Source organism: Myotis daubentonii, chromosome X (assembly GCF_963259705.1).
Source record: "Myotis daubentonii chromosome X, mMyoDau2.1, whole genome shotgun sequence".
Taxonomy (NCBI): domain Eukaryota; kingdom Metazoa; phylum Chordata; class Mammalia; order Chiroptera; family Vespertilionidae; genus Myotis; species Myotis daubentonii.
In genome coordinates, this window is record NC_081861.1 from 14,264,204 (window position 1) to 14,276,285 (window position 12,082).

The following is a 12,082-nucleotide window of genomic DNA, read 5'->3' on the forward strand; positions in this document are numbered from 1 at the left end:
CACCTTCAGGACAATGCCCTCACCTCCCTTTGCCAATCCTAAGGTAGAAGTCTGGAAGCAACCCAAATCCACAGGCCTACCATGAGGCTTGCAGGTGCTGCTGGCAGGACCAGGCACACTGTGGACAATTATGGCCCTAGCCAAGCCTCAGGCATATATACTTCAAGGTGTGCTAGGGGCTTCCTGAGTCCTAACTCGGGTCCTCACCTGGTATCCTGGCAGAGCCCTGCAGCCCCCTTCTTTGCTTACCTGGAGCCTGACCCCTCAGAGCTGAGGGGGTGGAGTCTGCTTGTCTTCCTGCAGGATACCTCACCGTGACTCCTGGCTGGAGCTGGAACGTCCACTCTGTCAACCTGAGAGGCCCAAGTCAGGAAGAGAGCATGTGGTCATGGGCCGGGGACCTCCAATGGTTCACAGTAGGGGTAATGTGGGGCATCTCTGTTGTGGGGTCCCGGGTCCCTCAGTCTTCCCTTTGCATGCTCACCTGGACTCGCGGCATGACCTGGGTCCTCCCCTCTGCCGCCTTTGTGGTTCCCCCTGAACTGTCAGGTCTGACATCAGGTCTGGGCTTCTGCGCTTCCTCTCTGCATGGTCACCCACCATAGGGCCTCCCAACACTTTGAGAAGGGCAGACTTCTGTGGACTCCCCTACGGTTAGGGATCCTGGATTTCCTCAGTCCTCCCTGGGGGCCCTCACCTTGACTCTTCCCTCTGCCCACCTGAGACCCGGCTCCTTACACTGAACCCCAGTGCCTTTCAGACCCGGATGCAAAAGTCAAGAAAAGCACCTTGACTCTGGGCAGTGCTTCTGCATCCCTTCTGTGGACCTGAGGGAAGCCCTATACTTTTCATCAAGTTTCCGGTCTCCCTCAGACCTGCATGCGGAAGTCAGGAGACACCTCACGGGGTCATCTGATGTGGGGTCTCCCATGGCTTGTAGCAGTGGAGGCCCTTTATGGGGTCCCCTACATTGTGGGGTAGAGGGTCCTTCTGTTCTCCTTAAGTGGACTTGTCGCACTGCTCCTTACAGCAAACCCAAGTCTCTCACACCTGATGCAGAAGTCACCCCACCCTGTAGTACCCCCAGGACTGAGTATTCTGCGGTCCAGGGCTCCCAGTCTCCCTCAGAGTCCTCAACTTGACAGCAGTTGGACCTGGGGGCCCCCTGTGCTGCCTGAAGCCCTGCTCCTTCTACCAAACCCCCGTGTCTCACAGACCCAATGCAGAAATCACAAAGCACAATGTGTGAGTTAACCCCTCCCCCAGCCTGCCAGATGGACACTGTTCCGGGTTCCAGGCCCCCCAATCTCCCTCAGGGTCCCCACACTGAGTCTGTGCAGGTCCCAGACCCGCTCTACGGACCTGAGACGCTGCTGTGATACGGGGCCGCCCGAGGGTCTCAGAACTGGAGGACCTGGAAGTCAGGCCTGGCCGCTCGTGGTCCCCCCACGTCTTGGGCTCCCGGGACTGACTTCTCTGTGCCCAGAGTCACCTTGTTCTCCCCCACGGCCTCACCATGAGGCCTGCAGGTCCTGGGACCCTCCCTCTGTGAACCGGGAGTCCGGAAGCCCACACGGAGGCCCTCACCCCGAGACCCCAGGGGAGGCCTGTGGGCCTCACTCCCCAGGGCTCCCGGCAGGGGCTGAACTAGCTCCCGGGGACCTCCGTCTGGTCCTCACCCTGATTCCAGGCAGAGCCTGGGCCCTGCCAACCTGAGATTGCCCCTCCTCAGCGCCTGTCCTGCCACCCCTCCCCCGTTCTCTGAGGAGGTGGGCGAGGGGGGCAGGAAGTAGTTCTCAGTAAGATGCCCCACGGAGGACTCTCAGTGCTGACAGGAGGTCCACCCTGGGTCCCTAGAGCTGACAGGAGCACCCAGAGATGGATGCTGTAGTGCCCTCTGTTCTGAAGCCAGTGGACCCCAAAGTCCGCACTCAGGAGGACCTCACACCCCTTGCAAAGATCGCTGCAGTACCAGGACCGATGCTGGAGGGAGCGCTGTTGTGCCCAGGCCGTGGGGGAGGGGTAGAGAAGCCCCCCTTACTATGGGGTGTCTTCACCAGCTCAGATGATCCTGTGGAAACTGTGGGTTCTAAAAGTTAGCTACTACTAGAGATGCTGAGCAGCAGCAGGGATTTGGGGAGGTGTGGATTTGTGGTTGTCAGTCTACAGTTCCCTTGTCCACTGCAGGTGTTTACACTTTCATTCCTCATTCTCATTAATACATTCTTCATCGCTATCTAGCTTGTGTGCTAATATTACTTCAATAGGTGTAACATAAATATAGGTTACATGTGCTTATATACCCACAGATGTATGTGAGATTTATATATATTAGAGGCCTGGTGCACAAAAATTTGTGCACTCTGGGGGTCCCTCAGCCTGGCTCAGGCCCTCTTGCAGTGTGGGACCCCTCGGAGTATGTCCACCCCAGTGGGGACCCTCACCCCATGGAGGTTTTGCCAGCCTGGGTAAGGGCCTCATGGCTGTTTTCAGGCTGGCCACACCCCCTTCAGGGAGGGGGGGTTCCCCACTGGGGTGCCTGGCCAGTCTGGGTGAGGGGCTGAGGGTCATTTTCAGGCTGGCCAAGCACCATGGCGACGTAAGTTCCAGCCTCTCCTTTTTTTCTTTCTTTTTTTTATTCTGGGATTTATTTCCTTCTATAATTGAAACTTTGTTGCCTTTAGCAGAGGCCTGTGGAAAGCTTGGATTCCTCCATCGGGAGGGACAACTCATTCCTGCTTGCTCCAGCTCCGTGGCCATGGCTGGCTAAAAGCAGGTATCTGGGGTTTGTTTACCTTCTATAATTGAAACTTTGTTGCTTTCAGTGGAGTTCAGAGCTGGGCTGTGGCAGGCGGGGAACCTTGGCTTCCTCCATCACTGGAGCAAGCAAGCCTCCTGCTCGCTCCAGCTCCTTGGCTGGCGGCGGCCATCTTCGTTGGGTTAATTTGCATATAGTCGCTATGCTTGGCTGGTGCATGTGGCTTAAGGTGTAGCGAAAGTATGGTCAATGTGCAAGTTTGCCTTTCATTAGTATAGAATGGAACATATGCATTTATATGTTTATTTCTGTATGATATACTATCCCAGGTATTTTATAAGAGAATACTTACTCTAAACATACATGATTTATTCTGCTACTCACTATTCTAATTAGTCTGTTCTTTACATACTATTCAGATAATAATTTTTGAAAAGCCAGCACTAACCCACCAAGATGGTTGTCAGGTGGTTATTAGCATAGACTCTGAATAACATACCTCAACTGCCCCAGCTTTCCCAAGGCAGTGGTATTCCCTTAAGGTTACTGGTATTTGTGGTCTGAATGCCCCACATTTGTGCCAAGATATAGAGCATAAGTTTAAAATACTTCTTCCTATTTTCCTTGTCATCTGTGTCATACAGCCTATAGCCCCTCCCAACTTCGCCACTCCCCCTACTCCCACCCCAGACACAAGTGGCAGCTCATCACAATTTTCAGTCTCCCTTAGGGCCTGGTCAAATTTTGTTTTTCGGATACTATGGTTCTTACTGTGTTTGTTCTAGAACTTAACTTTTTACAACACTTTTAGATGACAGAGAAAAATAAATATGATGGTATACAGATATCCTAGTAAGTCCTTACACCCTCACATGTATAATGCCCCTCTGCCATTATCAATGTCCTCAACCAGAGTGGTGCATTTTTAACAATAGATGTGCCTACACAGATACAGCATCATCAACTTGGGGTAATATTTATGGAGTTGCTGAGTCATATGTTAAAATTATGCTTACTATTCTAAGAAACTGCCTAAACAGCTTCCAATGCGGCTGTACTATTTCACTTTCCCACAGGTAATGAATGCAAGTTCCTGCCATTCCATATCCTGGACAGCATTTGGTGTTGTCACTGTACCAAATATTTTCCATTGTCATAAGTGTTTATTTATTGGGTGTGTGTGACATTATTAAGAGACACCTCAAACCTTCAGATGGCTGTTGTCAACTGCAGAAAAAGCACAAGTAAGCCTTTTGAGAGTTTTACCCAAAGCATCTTGAGCCTCCATAACCACATGAGACAATTCCTTATTAGAACTCTATGTTTACATGGTTGGGTTCAGTTTCTCAAAGAAGCGAGACTCATCCACCCTCCCTGACACTCTTGTCCTCCTGATCAGGATTTGCCTTTTGTGTAAGGGAAGGGGAAGGTATCGCTGGATTCCAGGAGGCCCAGGAAGGTGGAGAAAATGGGGGGAAAACTCAAGCACTCCCATCTTCACTCTATTACCCTGCACCCAGGGACCTTCATCACTTGACAGCTCCACATGAATTGCTCCCAAGTCCTAGTTGCCCCCCTCCCCTCCTGCCCACCCATGGCAGTATATTCATTGCAAGTGCCCATGATCCAAACAAGCTCCCCACTTCCACTTTCTGCATCAAAAATATGCCTGAAGGATTCTATGAGAAAAGTAGCCAAGGCAGCACATTCATTTTGCATGTTTAAAAGATTTATCTGACTAGTGGGTCCCATAGGAGGGACCAAGAGACCATAGGGAATCTGCTGTCATTATCCAGAGGGAAGGTAGTTTTATAGGGGCTATTGGGACACTCTGGACTTGGACTGGAAATAGAGGTAGACTGGAAGAACTGGAACCTGGGGAGGGAAAGACAACAGGAAGAGAGGCCCCACCACCAGGTTTCTGACTTGACTTGGCAGGGTTGGGCCGGAGTGCAGGTGCAGAAGTCCAGTGACCCTTTTCTGAGATAAAGGGAAGGTAAGGCAAGGTTGTCCTGGAATGGGCAAGGCTCTTGGTCTACAGTATAGCAACACTGCAGAGGGCAGGAGGAAGGTTCCTGCCTCACTGAATGGATCCAGAACACAACAGAGGCCTGTCTGATGACATCTGGTGGTTCTAGGACAGGGCTGATCACAAGTCTTTGCTGAGCAGCAAGGTCATTTCAAACAAGTGCTCCCACATGTATTATAGGCTGTGTATGCAGGATCCCAAAGTCTCACACTGGGTGCAAGAGAGGGATAGCAGAGCGTGGACAAGGCAGTGTCTACTCCAAAGGGATTTGTGTCCTGGATGTCAATGGGAGAACATTCCAGAAATCTGGTATCTAGTTGTGATGACCCTCTGGTTGCTGAATCTGTGGCCTGGGACTCCAAACACCTGCAGATCCTGGCTCTGGAGCTTGAAATTAATGGTTTATGGAAGGAGGTAAGCACATTCCCCTAAGGGGGCCAAGATGCTTATAAGTTGAGATAGTCTCTGGAGAAAAGAATCGCAACACAGAGTCTTTGAAATCCAAATTAATGTCAGTTGACAGCTCACCATAGACCATGTACTATGCCCAGCAAGACACAGGAATCATCTCCTCAAAGCCTCCCTGTGCCCTCTTGAGCTGCCATGTGTCCCTACCCCTTAATCAAAGTCAGTGTTTTCTTTGGGTGGTGCAGAGGTTAGAATCAGCATATGAAAGATGTGAGTTATTCATGGCAGCTCAGAGTGCATCCTCACCTGCTTTGCATCTTTGCTGTGGCCCACACTGTGTTCCTGTCCCAGGCTTCCCCTTTCAGTATTGACGTGATTTTCTGGGCAGCTTTTGAACCTGTGCCTCTGAACAGCACTGTCCATGTCGTGGAGGCAGAGCCTTTCTGTGTCCATCAATGGCTCAAGACCATTGTGAGGTCCCTGGAGGCCTTGCTCACGACCACACCCTCAACTCCTACAGGCTTGTTTGCACTTCCCCCACAGGTAGTCTGCACATCACATATGCTTGTGCACAAGACTCCCTCTGACTTGGCCCATTGTGCTCTCACCATGAAAGCCGGTTCCTTTTTGGTGCAAATACAGTTCAGCCTGCATGCATTTGATGCCTTCTAGATGAAAAGCATTTCCATGTGTTTCTCTGATAAGATTTTAAAAGGGTTTTCCTTATTAAAAATAAGCCAGGCCACAGGGACAAACCATATTGGAACAGACAGAAGGAGCCACCAGAATGTCCCTAAACTCTGATGATTGGCTCCATCTTAGGACCTAAATAACCTCCTTATCATTGCCCATTTACATGTGTAATTAATTACTCTATTTCATGATATGGTGCTAAGTCTCCACGTTTAACTGTTACCATACAACTGTCAAACATACTCAATACTAAAGAAAACAATAAAAACTCCAGTTTTCCTATCACCCAGGAGCATTGATGTGGTGCCTTATGTGCTTCATTCATTTTTTCTTGTTTCGCTTCCTCCTTTTCTTTTTCCTCTTCCTTGCTTACCCACTCCATTCCTTCTTTTCTCCCTTTGTTCCTTTCTCCTTTACTTCCTTCCCTCCTTCATTTTTAATTTTCTTGCTGTAACTCTTTGAACCAAATCTCAGATACCAAGTCAGCTCACTCCTATATACCTGAGGGTGAAAACTCTGAAAACATAAGGACTTTAAAACGTAATTTTTTATCATCCAGACAAACCAACAATCCAGTGTATATTCTAGTATTCCTTTCACAGTCAGATGGCTGCAATTCTCTCACATATTTCTATGTTCGTAATGAAACCAAATTAGGTTATACATTGCATTTTTCATGTCCCTTAATTCTGTCTGTCACTCCTTAATGAGTAGAAGCATATATGAATCATAAATGTAGATGTATTTCCCACAGGGGTATTAGTTTTCAATCTGAAACCACGATACATATATCCTGGAGGTGGCCAAGGAATTACAAGGATTGTGGATGTTGGGAGCCAGAATTCTCACTGATAGAGTAAAGAGTTAGAGATAATCCAAGGGAGCAGACCAGAGGTCCCTTGCGGTAATAATGGGTTAGAGCTGGAGACATCAGTATGAATTTGTGTTAAGCTTAACACAGATACCTATAGTGACATATATATTTATAGATATATGTATATACATAGGCTAATAAACACACTTATGTTTACTTTCACTTTCAACTGAGACAGCTAGAACAAAAACGCTCCAGGAATCATGAGCCCACCAAGTGCCCACATCTAGGTTTCTAGTACCATTCTGTAATAGAAAGAAGCAGAAATCCATGGGGAGATGGCTTATGCTATGACTAGGGCAGGGAACAGACAAGACAGCCTACAACCTCTTGTAGTGGCCGAAAGTGAAGCGGTGCTAAAAAATACAATACAGGAAGTAGGTCAAGGGGACATAAGAACCAATGGAAAGAACTTCAAATGGCCAAAAAAGAAAAAAGTTGAACAAAAAAATAAAGTAGTATTGATTGTCATACAAAGCAAAAAGCAAATATCCTACTGAGATAAATCAGGGTTGAGTAAATCCATAAATGTGTAAGAGTAGAAAAATCTCCCTTGGAGTACGTGCATTCTAAACCAGTCAAGTAGATACCCACTCTCCAATGAGGTGGACCATTACACCACTCTTTTATTTGTAAATGTATTTTATTGATTTTTAACAGAGGGGAAGGGAGAGGGATAGAGAGTTAGAAACATCAATGAGAGAGAAACATCGATCAGCTGCCTCTTGCTCACCCACTACTGGGGATGTGCCTGCAACCAAGGTACATGCCCTTGAATGGAATTGAACCTTGGACCCTTGAGTCCACAGGCTGACGCTCTATCCACTGAGCCAAACCGGTTAGGGCAGAACCCCACTCTTTAAGGGTCTCTTGTGTCTAGTGACTTCCTTCTAAATGGGAGGAACAATAGTAACTTTATAGAGGAGATACCTGATGAAAACTATCTCAAGTTGGGCAAATCACAGACCGGGAGAAAATATTTTAAGTCCCATATCTCCTGAGGGACTCATGTCCCAAATACATAATTTTAACTACCTGATGGAAATAAACAAACCAATACAAATACATAACTGATGTAAGGACACTTCACCAAACAGGATATATACCATAGATCACACACTAAAGAAAATTGAAAGCACACATACGGATGCTCAGCATCGTTTCTCATGAAGAAAATGCAAATGGAAACTACAGAAAATATTCAACTGCAAAGCTATCAGAATGGCTAGAGTCCCAAAACCTGAAAGTGCCAAACTTGGGAGAGGATGAGGAACTCTCCTTCATTGTTAATAGGGAAGAAAATGTTACAGCCACTTTAGAAGAAAGTTTGGCATATTCTTATAAAGTCAAACGTGGACTTGCCATTCGATTCAGAAACCCCAGTCGTCAGCTTTATCAAGTGAATTTGGGGTCCATAAAAAACACCAAAACGATGCATGATTAGAGCAGTTTGATTCATAATTCCCAACAAAGTCTTCCTTCAAGAGGTGAATTCATGAATAAAATTTGATAAAGCCACAAACTGAAACATGGATTCAAAGCTGAGGCCACCCTCAAATGTTCCAGAAAAAAGAAAAGTTCAAAGGGAAGTCCTATCAAATGGTCAGGGAGAACTCATCAGACTCTCATGCTGACTTTTCCAAAGCACACGAAAAGATGGGCAATTGTACAACTCATCCTCCCAGGCTACCTTTCTTTTATTCAAAATCCTGAGGAATTCCCACAAACAGAGCTTTTGGAACAAGTTCACTCACATAGCATAAAATAGCCTGTACATTCTAATGGCATATTCAACTCAACAGTGTATTATATGAACAAGCAGCCTATCAGCCTATATCCAATAAATAAGATGAGGATTTAATGTTATAAAAAATTCTATTGCAAGTCTATGCACACAAAATACAGTAGAAAAAAAGTTTTCCATGCCAATGGCTACAGAGAGAGATCCTTGCAACAGACACACACACACACACACACACACAAACAAAACACACAAAACACATCAACCCCCCCCCCCCAAAAAAAAACAGACAAACAAACAAAAACCTTTAATATGAGTTCAGGGAAATAACTTTGAACAAACTCAGCCAAAAGGGAATTTCCATTTCCTAAAATTGAGAGCAACCTGCTTAAGTGTGAAACATTAAAAACATTTCCATTAAAGGCAGGGACAAGTCAGAGATGCAGGCTGTGGGTATAAAAGTAAATATGAGGTATGAATATGGAAGACAAACAAACAGTATCTGTTGATAATAGGATCATCTAGCTAGAAAATTCAAAAATGGAGACCTGGATTATTCAAATGCATCATAAACTGTTTGGAAGATCACCATAGCAATAACAAAACCTTCCCACACAAAGCAATAACTAATTAGAACATGGAATACAAAAATCTCATTGACCACAATTATAAAAGCCAAAACTTAACTAAGAAGTATCCTAATTTAAAAAGAGTCAACTAAAAATAATACGGAGAGATTCAGGTTAAAAAAAAAAAAAAGCGCCAAACTAATGGAGCAGTTTCCATATTCATTGATGGGAAACACAATATTGCAAATATGTTTATTCTGCTTAAAATTTTACAAATTTAGTACTATACAGGTGTTGCCCAAATAACAATTATGCTTGGACTGATGACTTCTGCTCCCTAAATAAATGGAGAGAAAATATCTGAGGAAGAGATTGGAGGGCAAGGGCTGGGGGATTATTCAACAATAAAATGTAAACAACTTAATATGAGCAAACCCCTTGGGGAGACAAGACTGGTGAGCTGGCATTTGTGGTTGAGGTGGTTGTGTGGGGGAGCTGGGAAGTGGTTGAGAACTGGCCTTTCAAAAAGTATTGTTTCAATAGATTATAAAGAATAGAGAAGGAGTAGAAAAGCAAGTATCAGAGTAAATCATGCATAGTAAGATTAGCTAAGCTTTCATAAAATAACTTGTCTATTATATGGAAATTCATAGGACATAGACATCCATGCATATATAAAAATATAAATATAAATATAAATATAAATATAAATATAAATATAAATATAAATATAAATATAAATATAAATATAAATATAAATATAAATATATGTATATATAGTATGAGTACCTATAGATATATAAACACACCTGATCAACATTTAGACTATATGTGTACACATACACATATATCCAGATTTATACATGGATATACATATATGCAAAGATGTATGCATAAATAAAATGTATACAAACTAGGTAGAGGTGCAAAATGTAATAATTACTATGAATGAGGATCAAAAAGGAAAAAAGCCTGCAATGACAAGCAAAGGTAGACAGATAGCCCTGAAACCACAGGCCCGCTCCAAATCCCTGCTGTAGCTCAGCGACTATAATGCAAGGAAACATGTAGAACACAATGTTTCCATAGTGCCAGGCGGTCTGGTGGGGCCCACCCCAGGACCCAGGCTGGTGCTCCTGTGACATCCGGGTACCTCAGGCAGGGCTGTCCGGCTGCGCACTCCCGCCCACCTCCCGGACTCTAGGACCCAGAGGCACCTGGGGAGGCTGACACTTGGCCTGAGGGGCACAGACCCAGGTCAGCACAGGGTGGGGGCCCAGGCCATCCAGCCCAGGTAGGGACCAGAAGGGGGGGCTGGGCACAAAGGAGGGGAACTCCGCCCCGGTCAGCAGGCCTGGGTGACCCCACAATTGGTTTCCGGAAGTGATGTCACTGACTCACTGACTTCCGCCTGAGAAGCCTGAGGGAGCTGAGCACCATCTTTGGGAGGCCGGCTTCGGGTCGGTAGACAGGACAGGCGCTGAGGGGAGCCACCTCAGGTCGGCACCAGCGGGCCCAGGCTCTGCCTGGAATCAGGGTGAGGACCAGACGAAGGTACCCGGGAGCTAGTTCAGGCCCTGCCCGGAGCCCTGGGGAGTGAGGCCCACAGGCCTCCCCTGGGGTCTCGGGGTGAGGGCCTCCGTGCGGGGGGTCCGGCCTCCCGGTTCACAGAGGGCGGGTCCCAGGACCTGCAGGCCTCATGGTGAGACCGTGGGGGGGGGGGGCGGACAAGGTGACTCTGGGCCCAGAGCAGTCAGTCCCGGGGGACCCAAGGCGCGGGGGGGGGGGGGGGGGGCGCCGGGGGGGGGGGGACCACAAGCGGCGAGGCCTGACTTCCGGGTCCTCCAGTTCTGAGACCCTCGGGCGGCTCCGTGTCAAGGCAGCGTCTCAGGTCGGCAGAGAGAGTCCGGGACCTGCCGGGAGATTGTGGGGCCTGGACCCCGGAACAGTGTTCATCGGGCAGGCCTCCTGGGGTGGGGGAGGGGTGAGCTGACGCATTGTGCTTTGTGATTTCTGTATTGGGTCTGAGAGACACTGGGGCTTTGGTAGAAGGAGCAAGGCTTCAGGCAGCACAGAGGTAACCCCAGGTCCTGCTGCTGTCAAGTTGAGGACCCTGAGGGAGATTGGGGGCCCTGAACCCCAGAATCCTCAGTCCTGGGAGGACCAGTGGGCGGGGTTCTACAGGGCGGGGTGGGGTGACTTCTGCATCAGGTGTGAGAGACTGGGGTTTGGTGTGAGGAGCAGAGCCACAGGTGCAGAAGTCCAGTGACCCTTTTCTGAGATCAAGGGAAGGAAAGGCAGGGTCCCTCCTAGCGGGACCTGGGGTGGCCGACACTTGGCCTGCGGGGCACAGACCCAGGTCAGCACAGGGTGGGGGCCCAGGCCATCCAGCCCTGGTAGGGACCAGAAGGGGGGTTGGGCACAAAGGAGCAGAACTCTGCCAATGTCAGCAGGCCTGGGTGACCCCACAATTGGTTTCCAGAAGTGATGTCACCGACTCACTGACTTCCGCCTGAGAAACCTGAGGGAGCTGAGCGCCATCTTTGGGAGGCCAGCTTCGGTCCATAGAGGGCAGGAGCCCAGTGCTACAGAGTCCAGGTATGACCCTGACAGACGACGGAGGCCCCAGGTCCAGGGAGGCCGTCCTGTCAACACTGAGGGTCCTCGGTGGGGCATTTTAATGGGAACTACTTCCTGCCCCCCTCGCCCACCTCCTCAGAGAACGGGGGGAGGGGCGGCAGGACAGGCGCTGAGGGGGTGCAATCTCAGGTCGGCACCGGCGGGCCCAGGCTCTGCCTGGAATCAGGGTGAGGACCAGACGGAGGTCCCCGGGAGCTAGTTCAGACCCTGCTGAGAGCCCTGGCGAGTGAGGCCAACAGGCCTCCTGTGGGGTCTCGGGCTGAGGGCCTCCGTGTGGGGGTCCAGCCTCCCGGTTCACAGAGGGAGGGTCCCAGGACCTGCAGGCCTCATGGTGAGGCCGTGTGGGGGGACAAGGTGACTCTAGACCCAG